The 17,075-nt window shown below is 40.1% G+C and overlaps 1 protein-coding gene and 1 pseudogene across 8 annotated transcripts in view; one reads left to right on the top strand and one right to left on the bottom strand.

Annotated features, from left to right (window-relative positions):
* Positions 1-17,075, top strand: part of LOC309619073 (protein farnesyltransferase/geranylgeranyltransferase type-1 subunit alpha pseudogene) — a 127,478-nt pseudogene that overhangs the window by 75,479 nt on the left and 34,924 nt on the right. The gene's annotated exons all lie outside the window — the stretch shown is intronic.
* Positions 1-17,075, bottom strand: part of KANSL1 (KAT8 regulatory NSL complex subunit 1) — a 191,422-nt gene that overhangs the window by 157,750 nt on the left and 16,597 nt on the right. The window contains exon 1 of one of the 7 annotated variants that reach the window (XM_082373767.1): positions 4,835-5,018. The exons of the other annotated variants lie outside the window; for them this stretch is intronic. The gene's annotated coding sequence lies outside the window, so the exon portion shown is untranslated. Of the gene's footprint in view, positions 1-4,834; positions 5,019-17,075 lie in introns of those variants that run through there. 7 annotated transcript variants of the gene reach the window in all.

Here is a 17,075-nt window from a genome sequence, read left to right as displayed (position 1 = left end):
ACTAGAGGAAACCCACATGCAGCAACGAAGACCCAACACAGCCAAAAATAAATAAATAAATGTATTGAAAAAAATATATATAAAGAAATTAAAAGGTCAGGGACTCTATTAAGTTTGATGCCACTCAAGCAACTTTTTTTCCAAACAAGGGTGGAATCTGCTGTACTTAAAATTCAGAGTGAGATCTCATTTGGGATTCCTGGTTCAAGTAACAAGAACCAAAGTTTTTGATAACATTCAGATAAAACTGCACTGAATTTACCTCCACCTTACATTTCCTCACTCTCAAAAGCTTGGGGAGAAACTATTTTTAAAAAGTTAGAACTGGAGGAAAAAAAGGAAAGTTTACAGTCAACAACAATATATAGCTAAATAATTCCCTAGGGGGCTAGGGCATGCAAATGTTACAATTTTATAGAGCTAGTTTAAAATCTTAGAAAAGCAAGGCTTGCAGAAGGTAACATTTATTAAGCAGCTAACCGTTGCCAGAGACCACTACCCAACAGAGAAACAAGAATTTAAAAGGTATCTACCTTGAAGGGCCTCTCTTGACATAATGGTTTAAAATCTTCATATACAATCCTTAAGTTTTTCTTTCAGACTACCCAAGTTTGCTTTTCATTCATAAATATGAACTGTGCTCTCTACTTTGAAGTCGGTTTCCTCACACCCTACATTTTTGCTTTACTTTTATTTGATTAAAGACAAGAAAAGCTTAACACACAAAGAGAAAAAACATCTACTTCAGTTCTTTTTGGAGACCAGGCTTTTTGGTAAATCATACCTATCAGCTTATTTTCTCCTATACATTTTACCCTACATCCTAAAAGACAGGCACAGGGCATAATGCAGGAACAAATGATAACCGAACTAATAAATAATAGTGACCCTCCCAATCATATATACTGGTCTTTTCCTATGAGCCACAATTCTCTCCACAACCTGCAAGTGACCCAAGGACACCACTTTCTTATCTCTTCTTGTGGCCTTCAAATATTAGTGACCTCTATCACAGTGTAATATTTGTCTTTTTAAATTCATATTGTCTTTTCTAAGCATTACTGCGGTTCACTGAGTTTTGATCTCACATTTCAGGGAATGGGAAGTACTGATGAAAGTGTCTTGTTTTGTGTCATGAATTATCACTCTGGCAGGAATATTTTTGCACGGCTTTTAGTATGCCCAGAGACTAACATGCAATTTATTATGATAGAAACTATAATTTAAACATACATCTTCAGAAGCAACATGAAGACTCAAAATCCAGACTTAATATAGGTTTCCAAGAAATAGTTAAAGTCCTTTTTAGGGAAAGGACGTGGTCCAAGTACTCTCTGCACTGTCACAGTAAAAAGGCCAGGTGTTTGGGGCCATTTTATTTGAGTCACCTGCACCTGTACTTTTTTATAAAGTGATCAAGTAAAAAGGCACTAATGTAAAATATGCTTTCTGAGACCCAGAACAATCTAACCAATCAAGGCAGAAACTTACTTAAAATAGAGAAAGAGGGCAAAGAAAAGGTGCTTTGAAACTCTAAATAAACTACTCAATAATGAGATTTGCTCTGGGGCAATCAACCAAAGACCACATACTTGGTCTGCACTAGTTCCTCCTTTCCAAACTCAAGGGGATGGAAAGATGCTTGGGGTTAAAAACAAAAAAACAACAAAAAAAAACAATTAATTAAAAAAAAAAAAAGTCTCTCTCTCTCCAGGAAGGAAATCACTTAATTTCTGTGTCTAATGACCTCGCCAAGAAGAAAAAAATAACCCCTACCAAACCCCCCGCCCAAGGAAGATGACAATATAAGAGGAATAAGCAATATTCTTTAAACACAGTACTTTCAATGACTATTATTTAAAATATCCAACATGGATTACTAAGTTTTTTCACATTTTAAAATTGCTTTTCTAGTACTATAACAAGGTAACTAAGCTTTACTCAAAAAAGTTTCTAACTAGAACCACTCAATAGTAAAATACCCTCTCAAATCAGCATCATCAACCACAATGGCCCTATGTTTACAGAACATGAGTCAGGTTATATCAAACAGAACAAATCTATAACTTGTAACTCACTTTAAAATACAATTAAAATCTGTGATCAATCCAATAAAATCCAGAATAGTAGAGACACTGGTTACAGTGTAGCATGACTAGAAATGGAAAGGTACCAGCAGTGCTTGAAGAAGAAAAATAGTTACTTTCCTTTCTTCTCACCTTGATAAAAGTTAAAAGTAAACTAAGGCTTACTCATTTTCTAGCTTCCAGAATTTTCCTCAACAGGATAATGATAAGTCACCTAACAATCAATGTGTGCTCTGCAGGTTTAACCATAGGAATAACGTGTGTAGGCAGGAAGAAAATCATACAAAGATTTAACATCTCACTTTGGTAAAGCACAAAAGTCAAACACTGAAATTCTGAATAAGGCTTTCAGGAAAGATGCAGCAACACTTCTAAATACTTCACTTAAGTAGATTCACAAAGATAAAAGGACCAAAACCCCACCATACCTCAAGGCTCTATCAATACTTAATTGATCACTCTTTTAACTGTCTACAGACGTAAATCAAAAATACTTTTTATATACTTAAATTAGGCAGTCATCAGAGACCAATCATCTTTTACCATAATACAGATGTTAAGAATCTTTGTCACATCTATGTTTCCCTCCAAATGGTATACACTTGAAAATTTAAAAATTGACCACCTCAAATCATGAGATCACTAACAAATACATCAAATATGCTAAAGGTCAAAGGAACTGCATACTTTGTAGGATAAACCTAGCAGAAATCGAAATCAGAATTCCATGACTGAGGATAGTTATCCCACATTTATAATACATTTTTTAGATTCCCAAGGGATGAGCATTTTTACCTTGCCTTATTTTTAGAACTACACATCACACTGCACATATCACATGACATGATGTAACTGTTAGCAAAGAAAATGGCCCAAAACCATTGAAAATATACATGGTAGAGGAAACGAATCAATGCACACAAGAATCACTATATTTCATATTTACTTTTTGAAATTTTTTGAACTCAGAACAGACCTTTTTTCAAATTGGAAACGCGGTTAGTAAGCTCTGTAGAAACAACACAGAAATGTATTCGGTATTTTATAAAATAGGAATTTACCCAACTATGGGGAAAACTGATACGAAGAAACATAATAGAACAACATTCTTCTAAATCTACAGGATTAGTAGTAAAAATTCTCTGGATCAAAAACGCAACAGAAACATAATGAAATACCTTCAGGTAGAAAACAATTATTACTCAAAACTGTTCAGTGTTGTTGCGAGAAAAAAAAAATAGTTTTAAATGACAAGCATGTAGACAATTGAAAATTTCTAAATTGGTCAGACAGTATGCTAGAAAAAGAACTAAGTATAGCCTGTAGAAGGGGGGAGGGGAAAACACACCCACTTAAGCCCTTGTAAATAGTGGTTAAAGGACCCAAAAAGCAGGGAAAATACTACAGACTATTCTGAGAAATGGAAAACATATTCCAATGTTCTACTTTCCATACTTGAAAGTGCTTTAGAAACGAAGTTCAGTAACAACCTATAACTATATCATGATTATGCAAGGCAAAGATTATGTAATTTTATCGTTTATTATAAATGTTCTCCGATTTTAAAACTAAAAAAACTAAAACGTTTTGATCTCTGTAATAGGGAGGAGAGAAGTTCTTCTGGGCTACAATTTAAAAATATAAACACACACCCCAAAACAAACAAAAAAACACAATGATTGCTAGCCACGTGACAAAGGAGATGGCAACACCAGGATTGTGAATGGAGGGGAGGGAGGCGAGGCAGGAGGACTAGGAAGATTTCTCGGAACTTTGGGGACCTCGGGATTCGGGTCTCCCGACGCTTAAGGTACCAAACTCTAGCCCGACTAGTTGTACTGTTAACATTCTCAAGTAGTTTATTAATAGGTCACGAAAAATGCTCCAGTGACCTCCAGAATAAAGGGGGGAAAATCGGAGGAGGAGGAAAGAGAGCAATTTAAAGTGGCGCCATCATGTCACCCCTTCTCCCCTGAGGCAATCAATAAGCAATAGTTAAGTAACGTGTTTCTCCAAAAAAACCACACTGGGATCCCGACAACGGAAAACAAAAGGATTTTTAAGTAAAACATGAGGGTAAGGCTGTTTATCCTATGGAAAACAATCAAATTATTTGCTGAGAATCAAAAGACAGTCAGCCGGAAAACAGGCCCCCCAAACTCACTTAAAAGCAAATAAATGTCTCTTCCTCTTTAGTTTAAAAAAAAAAACAAACACGTCTGCCTGAGGGAGACTAGATCTGAAAACGTAAGTGACCTCAATTTACAGGCAACAAAAATAATAAATAAATGAAACAAATAATCATCTCACTAAACAATCAGAGTTGTGATACACACCGTGAAACGCGCAAGACGTGTGTTTCGGCCAGAGAAAGGCCTTTTGCAGTCAAGAGAAGTTCAAGGCGAGAGCAAGAGTTTGTTTGGGTTTTTTTTTTTTTTTTAACCGGAATAAATCGTGTTCTTAAGGCCGCATTTTTAAATAGAACGCCAAAGGAAAAGCTGGCGAACGAGGCGGCAGCTGGTGGGGAAGGGCCCCCGCACACCCCCGCCCTTGGGGCGACTCCCAGCCTCGGACCCGCAGCGGGGAAGCCCGGAGAGGCCATTTAAAGTTCCGGGGATTTTTCCTGCCCTGCCCTGCCTTTCTAGTTACAACTAACAAAGAGAGGGAGAAATGGGAGCCACAGGGAGAGCGAGGAGAAGGAGAAAGGGCAGCGGGAGGAGGAGAGCAGCAGCAGCAGCAGCACCTACCACGTGATGGAAGAGCGTTGCCCGGGCGGATTCAGCCCCACAAAATGGGCGCAGTTTGCAAACAGCCCCCGGCCTGGGCGCCGAGGGCCGGCGGCGGCGGCGGCGGCGGGCGGGGGCGCGCGGCGGCGGCTCCGGCCCGGGCCCGCCGCTCTCCTCCCCCCCGGCGCCCGGAGCCGCCCTGACTTTCCGGGCGGGGGGGCGAGGCGGAGGGGGAGGGGAAGGCGGCGGCGGCGGGGAGCGGCCGCTTTTTCTTCTCTTTCGGGCTCTTTCTCCGGCCTTCCTCGGCTCCGGCGGGGCCTGGGCACGGCCGGGGACCACAGCCCGGCCGGGAGGACGGGCGGGCGGGGGCAGAGAGTGAAGCCGCCCCCCCGCCCCGCACAAACAAGCGCCGCCGTCTGCAGCCCAAGCCCGCACCCCGGCCGCCGCCCCCGGACGCCTCTTCCCGGCCGGGGAGAGCGCTCCGGCCGCCCCCCGCACCGCCGCGGCGAGACGAGTCGGCTTCGCTAAGGTGCTCGGTTCTCCCGCCGGCTCGGCGAGCGGTGGCGGCGGTGGCGGCGGCACTGGGAAAATGGCGGCCGAGCTTCTTTTCCCTCCCCCCCTTTAATCTGAAGCGGAGGGAGAATGGAGCGAGCGAGCGAGCGGGCGAGCGCCGGGGACACGGGGAGGAGGGACAGCAGCGCCTCCGCCGGCTGCGGCTGCGGCGGCGAAGGGCCGCTCCGCCCCGGCGCGCCGCCAGGGGGCGCCCACCGCGCCGCCCCCGCGAGCCTCCAGGAGGCGCGGCCGCCGCCGCCGCCTCAGTCATGGCTCCTCGCCGCGGCCGCTGTTTCTGCACCTCCAGCTGCGGAGGCCGCGGCGCCGGGACCCAGCCGCTCCCAGACGTGCGGCGGCGGCACGCGGCACTGCGGCAGGCGGGAGCGGACCCTCGCTCCGGCTGGGGTGAGGCTAACCTGAGGCACTGACGCCGTCACATTCCTTCCGCGCTTGGGCTGACAAGGCCGCGCGCCGGCTATGAGGGGCAAGGCAGGCTGGGGCGAGAGAGCAAGAGGACGTGAGCGAGGAACTGTTTGTACTGGGTAGTAAATAGGCTAATGCCGTCGGTACCACATTATTCCAGGGCTAAACGTGCGCTGAATCAAGTGGGGAGCTCCCTGACCAGTGAACCGCTTCCTGCCGCCCTTTGTCCTAGCAGCCTGCCTCCGTACACTGCAGCACGCCTGGGCACTAGCCCCAGTGCCGCGATCCGCAGCCGCCAGGGTTAAAAAAAAAAAAAAAGCGCACGTCTTCATTGCGCAGGCGCGGGCCAGGGCCCGCGCCGGGCCAGCCCGGGAAGGGACAGCCGGGAGCAAGAGGGGAAGTGATGGCCCACCAGCGCCAGGCCCGCTGGGAACTGTAGTTTTCGTTAAGAAACACGCGTCTGGTTTTGGGTGTCACGGCTTGGCGGATCCACCAAAGCAGGCAAATGGCATTACACAATGAGTATTTATGCTTCCTGTCTCCACCAAAAGGAAGTTCACTGCTATGCTAAAAGTTTAACAAAGAACTCCATAGAGAAACCCAAATCTCACAACAAAAAGCAAACTTCCACTTTCCTACCAGAGTTGGTTTAAAGTGGTGGCACTTTATCATTTCTCATGACCAGTTTGTCAGTACAATATCTTATTCCTTTTCCAAAATAGGGCCTTAAAATAATGGAAGATTTTCTAGATTAAAAAAATTCAGCAATATAATGCAAAGTGTCACATTTACATAAATTATAATCCACTATCCTTTAAAACTAAAGAAAAAGTTGCCAAAAGATGAATCCAGTGCTTAGAGGCTTAAAAAAGGAACTCTGGTATTCATCAAAATATTACTTTAAATTACAGAACAACAACAACAAAAAATGTTTCCAACAATTAAATCATCAAATGCAGCAGATGAGAAAGATATGCTCTACTACCAAAAAGGAAGATGAGAAACGCTCAATACTTTTTTGTGGCTTACCAAAACCAATATCCGGTGGTATGCGTCACTTCTGTTAGGCCAAAAAACAGCCCAACAGCTTGTCCTCCCACAAACTTTAACTCACTAGCTCCTACAGCATCTACACCTATATTTCCATTTGTACCCTTAAAATCACACTCTCAATCATAGTCATGGTTCTCAAATATCAAAAGAAAGTCACAGGGTCAAATTACACAAGAATAAAAAAAATATGTATACATATTTGTATACACATCCAAAAGAGATCCTAGTCTTGGCTTTTTAAATTATAATCCTGGGGGGGTGGATTTAGTTGATTGAAAAATGTATACACACATCTCCACATAGTTATTCCACAAAATACAGCAGATAGTGTTGAACACAATTCTAAAACCAATAGATGGCGAACTAGAGCCCTAATGTGAGGATTCTGAAATCCAAATGAGCAGAATGAAAATACCAAATAAGGCATAGCCCTTTGCAGTGTATACTTAAATATTATGTTCAAAGACACTCACCACAAAATAATTAATTTTACTACTGCTTCGATTCTTAAAACTCAACTGTCAGATTTAATTAGGCCCCCAAATAACCAAGGTTATAAAATACATTCTTTTCAAATGATTAAGAAAGAGGTGGAAATGCTCATTTTTAAATATGCATTTTGGGTAAAAATAAATCCCCACTTTCCCCTTTTCTCACTGCTTAGCCCAAGAGTAGGGAGTTCACAGTGTTTATGGCACTTAAATCAATTTGTTTTACATTGTTATCTCGAATCAGATGTCTTTCTGCTCAGACACCAATTTTTCCAAATAAGGACATTCAAAGGTGAGCTACTACAGACACAAAAATCTTAGACAAATACATTTTCTTAAAATTTCCCCCCAAAACACAGTGGATGTCAAGGCTGATTAACACACACACACACACACACACACACACACACACACACACACACACACACACACACACACACGCTTCCCTGGTGGCGCAGTGGTTAAGAATCCGCCTGCCAATGCAGGGGACACGGGTTCGAGCCCTGGTCCGGGAAGATCCCACATGCCGCTGAGCAATGAAGCCCATGCGCCACAACTACTGAGCCTGCGCTCTAGAGCCCGCGTACCACAACTGCTGAAGCCCACGCGCCTAGAGCCCGTGCTCCGCAACAAGAGAAGCCACCTCAGTGAGAAGCCCGCGCACTGCAACCGAGAGTAGCCCCCGCTCGCCACAACTAGAGAAAGCCCACACACAGCAACAAAGACCCAATGAAGCCTAAATAAATAAATAAATTTATTTTTTTAAAAAAAACATACTACTCATTTTCCTAATCATTCTTGGAATAGTCATTGTGATTGACTGTCCTCCAATATCCACTCTATCCTAGTAGATTAGTTTCAACCCATTCTCTTTGCCAGTGATTGGTTGGGAATGGGCATGAAATGTAATCCTGGCCAATGTGACACAAGTGGAAGCCCACTGGAAGGCCTCCAGGAGAGAATTGTGAGAAAAGATTCTTCAGTCCTAAAGATGAGATGAGGAAGAAACAGTCCCTTTTCAGGTAATGCTGAACATGACACTTCACACTGCTACAGTCACCTTAACAGCAAGCCTGAAGATGCCACCAACATCAAAGAGAGCAGAATGGAGAACTGGCAAGTACCTTGATCCTTGGTGACAGCATTAAATGATTATATCAAACAATCCTGACATCTGCAAGACTTCTGGACTTCCAGCTACATGAGACCAAGGTAACAACAAATATTTCTTTATTGTTTAAGCCAATTTGAATTAGGTTCCTATACCTGAAGTCAAAAACATACTGATTATTTTCTCATATTTTAGAGTATTTGTATACTCTAAAATACTTTATGGATAATTTATATTGTCATATTTTATATAACCTATAGACCAGTCCTTTCCTCATATACACAACTCTGTACCCATCCATGTCTTTATGTGTTCTTTCTGCCCTGAAAAAGAGGACCATCCCTCCTCACCACCAATCCTTGTTCATTCCTCTCCCCCAATCCACCTCTAATTTACTTTTCCTGCAAGAAACAGTAATAAGAGAATTCCCTGGCAGTCCAGTGGTTAGTACTTGGCACTTTCACTGCCATGGGCCCGGGTTCGACCCCTGGTTGGGGAACTAAGATTCCACAAGCCGAATAAATAATAGAATAGGAAAGAAAGAAAAAGAAAACAGTAATAATAACAATAATGTAGATAATTGGCACCGTATTACCCTGCTCTTGGTTAAATGCTCTCTGTAATTCCTCTGAGGTTGTTTTCATATACCAATCTTGCCTCCTGAAGCCAGCCTCAAAGCTCTTAAAAGCAGGAACTATGATTATTCCAACTTCTCTGATTTATTACCCTGGTCTATATAATAAACATACTCCAAAAAGGCACTTTAACTTCTTCACCATATATCTTCTAACAACCCAGAAATTCCTAAGCAGAATATTCTATCACAAATTCAGTATTTCATATGTCCGAACCAATCTCAAAAGGACAAGGGATTATTCTGTGTTGTACTTAAAAAAAAAAAAAAAAAAAAAAAAAAAGCAATTATTAAAGTAACTCAGGAGAGAAAGTCCTAAAGCCTAAACCATTTAGTTTCAAAAGGACAGGGACCCAGTTTTTCTTATTTGCCATTGCATCCCAGGGACCTAGTCCAGATATCAGAGAAATGAACACATCAATCTATATAAGACAATTATTAAAATTATATCATGGAAGAAACATCTTTAAACTGAAATTGGTGCACGCTCTCATGTTAATATTCAGCCAGCTAAATATTAAGTAGAAAGCCAGGATAAACTGAACCAAAACTGGGAAATTTAAATAAAAGAATTTTGGATATTAGAAGGAATACAGAAGGCCATCTAATAAAAACCTCCAGATTTTATTATCAGGAAAATGAAACCAAGAGAAAATAGTTAGGAGACTGGCCAAAGCTAAAGCTGGAACACATGCTGGAATCCAGGTGTCAGTCTCCAATTCTCACTTTCCCCACTGTATCACCTGCCTTCCAGAGTTAGAGCCTCCCAACAGAAACATGCTACTCACCTGGAGAGTAAGAAGTGCAAACATGACAAAGGTATTAAACCTGAACAATACTACCAATTCAGTTTCATCAGTATCAAGACTTGGTCAAAGGTAAGTAGGAGAAAATCCTCACATTGATTACAATAAAGCGCCTCACATTGTTTACAATAAAGCACAAAGATCAAGATTTTTTTTCACTAAATGGAGGTCTCAACTAATTCACAATATCATATATTCTTATGTATTCAGTCCAATAGCAACAAACTTGCAGTAAGATTAAACAATTTAAGGCATTTGAAAAACTTGTCAATGACAAAGTATTATAAGAATGCATGGTATTCCTTAGTTTCAATCCCACCCAAAAACAAGATAATATTCTTCCTCATACTAAAGATATATAGGCTCTGGAATTTAGAGAAAGATATTATCTTACCATCTCACCACAGAAGTGATCCAATAACTCATTGAAAAGAAAAACTAATCTTTAGGCAGACTCATGATTTAACCGTGTTAGTACTGAGAATAGTAACTAAAGTTACAGATTAACCCTGAAAGCACTCCTCAATCTAGAAATAATTTATTTGGGGATATTTAAGAAGACAATACTAAAATTCAACTGAATACAACTGTATCACTTAAAGAAACAAGTCAGGTTCTCCCAGGCCATCAGCTATGTTAAGACTTAACAAACAGGATTGATGGTTTTCTCCTCTGCAGTCCCAGATTTCAAAGTAGCTACACAAGCACTGACTTCTAATACACGCAGTTTAACCAGAACTTTACATGAATATTTTAATAAAGTTTCTCAAGGAGTTAAATTAAACAAACATACAAAAAACTACTGATTAAATTAACTGATTATTTAGGTGGATTTTAATAAATTCTAATGCTTTGAACTTTAGTATAGAACGTTTTAAAATTCTCCAATAATTAGAATTAACCAAAAAAGTTAATTGACCAAACGTAACAGGAGTATTTTAATATACTGATTTTGCAGATAAGGCAATGTCAAATAAAGGAATCTGCCTAAGACCTAAACACTGTATCAGATAATAAATGTCAGAACATGCCCCAAATTTACCAAAAAACTGCCTGGCTTCTTTTCCAAATGATACGTAAAGGTAAACATGGAGAACTTCAAGGCAGCTGTGAGCACCCAAGTTGTGGAGGGCCTGATAGAGAGTCAGAAGGGGAAAAAATGTTCACAGAGAAAAGGAGGCAACAAGTGCACAAGGCAAAAGGCATTCTAAAAAAAATTTTTAAGTGAGTTGCTGAGTCCAAAGTTAAGATGCAACTTCTAAAATCTTGCTCTGATGGCACAGTGAACCTAGGGATTATGGAGATAGCACATCACACCTGTTCCCTCCAATAGAGAGGCACACCATTCTTGGAAAGGACATTACTTTTTAATCCACTGATTCCTGGATTCCTGAACTGGGTTCTCATGTACAGTGTGCAGCATACAGCTATGGACTAGGAAGTAACTGAAGCCACTCAACAGACAGGAGACATCTTGCTGGAGTGTCGATTTAATCAAAGATTATAGTAAAATCGGATACACTTTTGTTAAAATAAACACATATATTACAGAACAAAATGCAAAATTCTCATTTTTTCAAGATAGAGAAGGAGTCTTCAGAGAAATGCTCTTTTTGTGACAAGCTGCTTTGGACAACCCCAGATCTTGACAGTACTTTAGGAGAAGCATTTGTAGATAAATATGCATGCCCAAAAACCCTGAATGTAGTCCCTTTATACAGATGATGAAACCTGAAAACATCTAATGTAAAAATTGTTGTGGGTACAATATTATAAATGAGACCATAAGCTACTGAGAGAACATGACTGGAATTCAGGAAATGCTGAAGTCCCTGTCTTATCTCTGTCACTCATTTACTAAGAAATCATATATAATTTTCTTAACGGCAATCTTTTTTCATTTCTGGATTAGACTGACAAAAATAATAGAACATAATATTCAGTATTTTCAGCCATATTCCAAATTAATTCTCACAATCAAATTTAGAAACAAATTTATCTAACAAAATTGTCTCAAATGATCTAGCTCTAGCTTCAACTAATAGAACAACAACAACAAAAAATAGCCTAATGAAACTGTATCTTTTATGGTATAAAGAAGAAAAAAATCCTTCTGTGTAGAGGAGGAGAAAACCTACTCACACGTCCTAGAATTTCTATGGTGGCAATGTCAAAATGTGATCTTGCTGGTAACATTTAGGCTAGGGCATTGAATTTTTATAACATGACAACAGTAATACTTGTATTCCTGCCTTGAATGACTTTCTTTGATTTTTCAATAAAACTAGATATCCCCTTAAAGCCCTATTATTAATTCCCAATCATTCATAAACATTTACTGAGTGTCTACTGGATGCTAAACACTATAGTACCTCTGGAAAAAAATGCTAAGTCACCATCATAAACTATGTGGTAGCCAAAAAAAAAAAAATCCTTTCTATTCGCTGATATTTTAAACAGTAATTCAAAGCCAAGAAGTAGTAAGAGAACAATCAGCAAAATTTTAGTGCTTTATGCTTCCAATTCAACTCTCTTCTGGCCCTTTTGGGAAGCTTTTGTAGACTACCCTAAGAATGCTAAAATTAGGTGTTATTTATGGCATAACTAGAATGAGGTAACAAAACAAGTACCTCAAAAATAAAACTAAGAGAAGAGGTTAAGGGAACCAAGTAGGAGACAAGGATCTGAAGTGCCAGACTTGGAACCTCTACCCTGAATGTCTCAAGATAGGGAAAAGGTCAAGAAAAGGAAAATTTGTGACCTAGTCCAATTGTATTTAATTCTACATCTTTGTTTTTATTTTTTTAATTTTATTTATTTATTTTGGCTGCGTTGTGTCTTCGTTGCTGCACGTGGGCTTTCTCTAGTTGTGGTGAGCGGGAGCTGCTCTTTGTTGCAGTGCGCGGGCTTCTCATTGAGGTGGCTTCTCTTGTCGCGGAGCACGGGCTCTAGGCCACAGGCTTCAGTAGCCGTGGCACGCGGGCTCAGTAGTTGTGGCACATGGGCCCTAGAGCATAGGCTCAGTAGTTGTGGTGCATGGGCTTAGTTGCTCCGCGGCATGTGGGATCTTCCCGGACCAGGGCTCGAACCCATGTCCCCTGCACTGGCAGGCGGATTCTTAACCACTGCGCCACCAGGGAAGCCCTACGTCTTTCTTTCATTCTCAAATATTTGCTCTTGCCCCGTGGGAAGGCTTCTAGATTTCTTGTGATTGCCACAAATTTAATAACTCATAATTTCTTAAACATTAGTTGTATTAACTATTATCTTCATTCAGTAATTAGGCAATTAGAATTTACTATTGCTAAATGAATGTCCAAAATTAAACCAAAATTATTTCAAGATGAAGTCAGAATACATCTCAACTCATTTGATAAGGCTGTTATTACCCTGACACCAAAACCAGACAAAGACATCACAAGAAAACTACAGACCAATATCGTTCATGGATATAGATGTAAAAACTCCTCAACAAAACACCAGCAAGTGAATCCATCAACATAAGAAGGATTGTACACCTTTGCTAAGTGTGATTAATTCAAGGAATTCAAGGTTGGTTTAATATCTGAAAGTCAATTAATGTAATACATCATATTAATAAGGAAAAAAAACCACATGATCATCTCAATTGATGCAAAAAAAGCGTCTGACAAAATCCAATACCCTTTCTTGATAAAAACACACAGGAAATGAAGGAAACTTTCTTAACCTGAGAAAAGGCATCTATGAAAAACCCACAGCTAACATCATACTTAATGGAGAAAGACTGAATACTTTCTCCTTAAAACCAGGAACAAAACAAGGATGTCTGCTCTCAACACTTCTATTCAACATTGTACTAGAGGGCTTCCCTGGTGGCACAGTGGTTAAGAATCTGCCTGTCAGTGCAGGGGACACGGGTTTGAGCCCTGGTCCAGGAAGATCCCACATGCTGCAAAGCAACTAAGCCCATGCTCCACAACTACTGAGCCTGTGCTGTAGAGGCCACAAGCCACAACTACTGAGCCCATGTGCCACAACTATGGAAGCCCGTGTGCCTAGAGCCCATGCTCTGCAACAAGAGAAGCCACTGCAATGAGAAGCCCACACACTGCAACGAAGAGTAGCCCCTGCTCCCTGCAACTAGAGAAAACCCCACGCGCAGCAATGAAGACCCAATGCAGCCAAACATAAATGAATAAATAAAATTTTTAAAGAAATATTGTACTAGAGATTCTAGCCAGGACAATTAGGCAAAAAAAAAAAAGAAATTAAAAGCTTTCAGGTTACAAAGGAACAAGTAAAACTAGTACAATTTGTACATGACATAATCTTGTATATAAAAAATCCTAAGGAACCCACAAATAAACTATTAGAGCTAATAAACATATCCATCAATGTTACAGAATTCAAGATCACTATACAAATAAATACCAATTGTATTTTGATACAATAGCAACAATCTGAAATGAAATTAAGAAAACTCCATTTATAATAGCATCAAAAAGAATAAAATACTTAGAAATAAATTTAACAAAGAAAGTATAAACCTTATAATTTGAAAACTACAAAAACTGTCACAAGAAGTTAAAGAAGTCCTAATTAAGTGGAAAGGCATCCCATGTTCATGGATCAGAAGATGTAAATTTGTTAAGATGGCAATACTCCCTAAATTGATCTATATATTAATTCAATTCCAGAATATCCAAAACAATCTTGAAAAGGAAGAACAAAGTTGAAGGACTCACACTTCTTGATTTCAAAACTTAATTCAAGGCTATAGAAATCAAAACAGTGTGGTACTGGCATAAGGATAGACATATAAATCAATGGAATATAGTTTAACAGTCCAGAAACAAACACTCACATTCACAGTCAATTGACTTTTGGCAAGGGTGCCAAGACAATTCAATGGGAGGCAAGTGAGGTAGGAGTAGGGGTTGGATAGTCTTTTCAGCAAAAGGTCGTGGGGCAACTGGATATTCACATGCAGTAGAATAAAGTTGGACCCCTATCTCACACCATGCACAAAAATTAACTCAAAATGTATCATAGACTTAAATATAAGAGTTAAAACCATAAAATTCCTAGAAGAAAACAAGAATAAATCTTCATTATCTTGGATTACACAATGGTTTTTAGACATGGTACCAAAAGCACAAATGACAAGAAAAAATAAGTAGACTGAACTTCAAAATTATAAAATTTTGTGCATTAAAGGACACCATCAAGGGACTTCCCTGGTGGCACAGTGGTTAAGAATCCCCCTGCTAATGCAGGGGACACAGGTTCAAGCCCTGGTCCAGGAAGATCCCACATGCCACAGAGCAGCTAAGCCCGCAAGCCACAACTACTGAGCCTGCGTACCACAACTACTGAAGCCCATGAGCCTAGAGCCCATGCTCCACAACAAGAGAAGCCACCACGATGAGAAGTCCGTGCACCAAAACAAAGAGTAGCCCCTGCTCGCCACAACTAGAGAAAGCCCATGCACAGTAACAAAGACCCAACACAACCAAAAATAAATAAATTAATTTTTTAAAAAAAGGACCCCATCAAGAAAGTGAAAACAGCCCATGAAATGAGAGAAAATATTTAAAATTCATGTGTGACAAGGGACTTGTATCCAGAATATATAAAGAACTCTTAGGACTCAACAATAAAAAGACAATGGAGTTTAAAAATGGCAATGAGGGCTTCCCTGGTGGCGCAGTGGTTGAAGGTCTGCCTGCCAATGCAGGGGACATGGGTTCGAGCCCTGGTCTGGGAAGATCCCACATGCCGCGGAGCGACTGAGCCCGTGAGCCACAATTGCTGAGCCTGCACGTCTGGAGCCTGTGCTCCGCAACGGGAGAGGCCATGATAGTGAGAGGCCCGCGCACCACGACGAAGAGTGGCCCCCGCTTGCCGCAACTAGAGAAAGCCCTCACACAGAAACGAAGACCCAACACAGCCATAAATAAATAAATTTAAAAAATTTAAAAAAAAAATGGCAATGAATGTGACAGAAATAGACATTTCTCTGAAGATACACAAATGGCTAATAAGCATATGAAAAGGGCCCATCATCATTTGCTATCAGAAAAATTAATTCAAAACCACAATGAGATACCCCTTCACACCCACTAGCATGGCTATAATCAAAACGATAGACAATTACAAGTGTTGACAGGATGTGGAGAAACTGGAACCCTCACAATGGGGTATATCCATACAATGGAATATTACTCAGCCATAAAAGGAATGAAAAGCTGATATATGATACAACGCAGATGAACCTTGAAAACATGCTAAGTGAAAGAAGCTAGTCACAAAACAGCTCATACTGTATGATTCCATTTATATGAAATGTCCAGCAAGGACAAATCATAGAGACAGAAACTAGATTAGTGGCTGCCAGGGGCTAGGGGACAAAAGGAAATAGAGAGTGACTACTAATAGATATAGGGTTTCTTTTGAGGGTGTTGAAAATGTTCTAAAATTAGTTTGTGGTGATGGATGCACAACTCTGTGAATACACTAAAAAAAAATTGTATGTTTTAAATGGGTAAATTTTATGATATGTGAAATGAATATCAGTAAAGCTATTAAAAAAAAAAAGATGAAGCCAAAATAATACTTAATTTCTAAACAACTTCACTGTGCAAAAAAAATGTTAAACTACTTGTAAAAATATCAGAAGACAAGCGTAATTCTGCAATTTATTTCCACTTGAGAGATTACCTCAGAGCACTAATATGCTTTCATGTTACACTTGCAACCTCATTGCAAGCAGTATATATAAGCAAAAATTAGGTCCTCGTCAAACTCAAGTTATTCAACTTACTCAAGTAAATTATTCTAAATTACTTTATGTAAGAATGAAATGAGGAAGATACAACACGTCATAGATAAAATCAGTCATCTATAGGAATGATACAAACTAGGACATCAATAAGCCAGTGAAGAGTTTAAAGAACACAAAATCCTATTCCTGGAAGGGTTATCTTCAGTGAGATAGGATTGGAATGTATTATTATTTTAAAAGCTTAAACAAAAGTAGCAATATTATACTCTGCCCAAAGAATATTATAACAGATGGTTGGCAAGGCTTCTGTAAAAGGGTAGTTCAAAGAGAAAAAACTTGGCATTGTCATTCCCAGTTCTACCTGGAGTATAAAGAAAACTGCCCTGGTTCACAAATACAGGATCTGAGAGGAAGAGTATGTGCTGA

Source organism: Balaenoptera borealis (assembly GCF_965194805.1).
Source record: "Balaenoptera borealis genome assembly, chromosome: 20".
In the NCBI taxonomy this organism is placed as follows: domain Eukaryota; kingdom Metazoa; phylum Chordata; class Mammalia; order Artiodactyla; family Balaenopteridae; genus Balaenoptera; species Balaenoptera borealis.
Note: the sequence above shows the minus strand (reverse complement) of the source record. Positions and strands in the feature narration are given on the sequence as shown.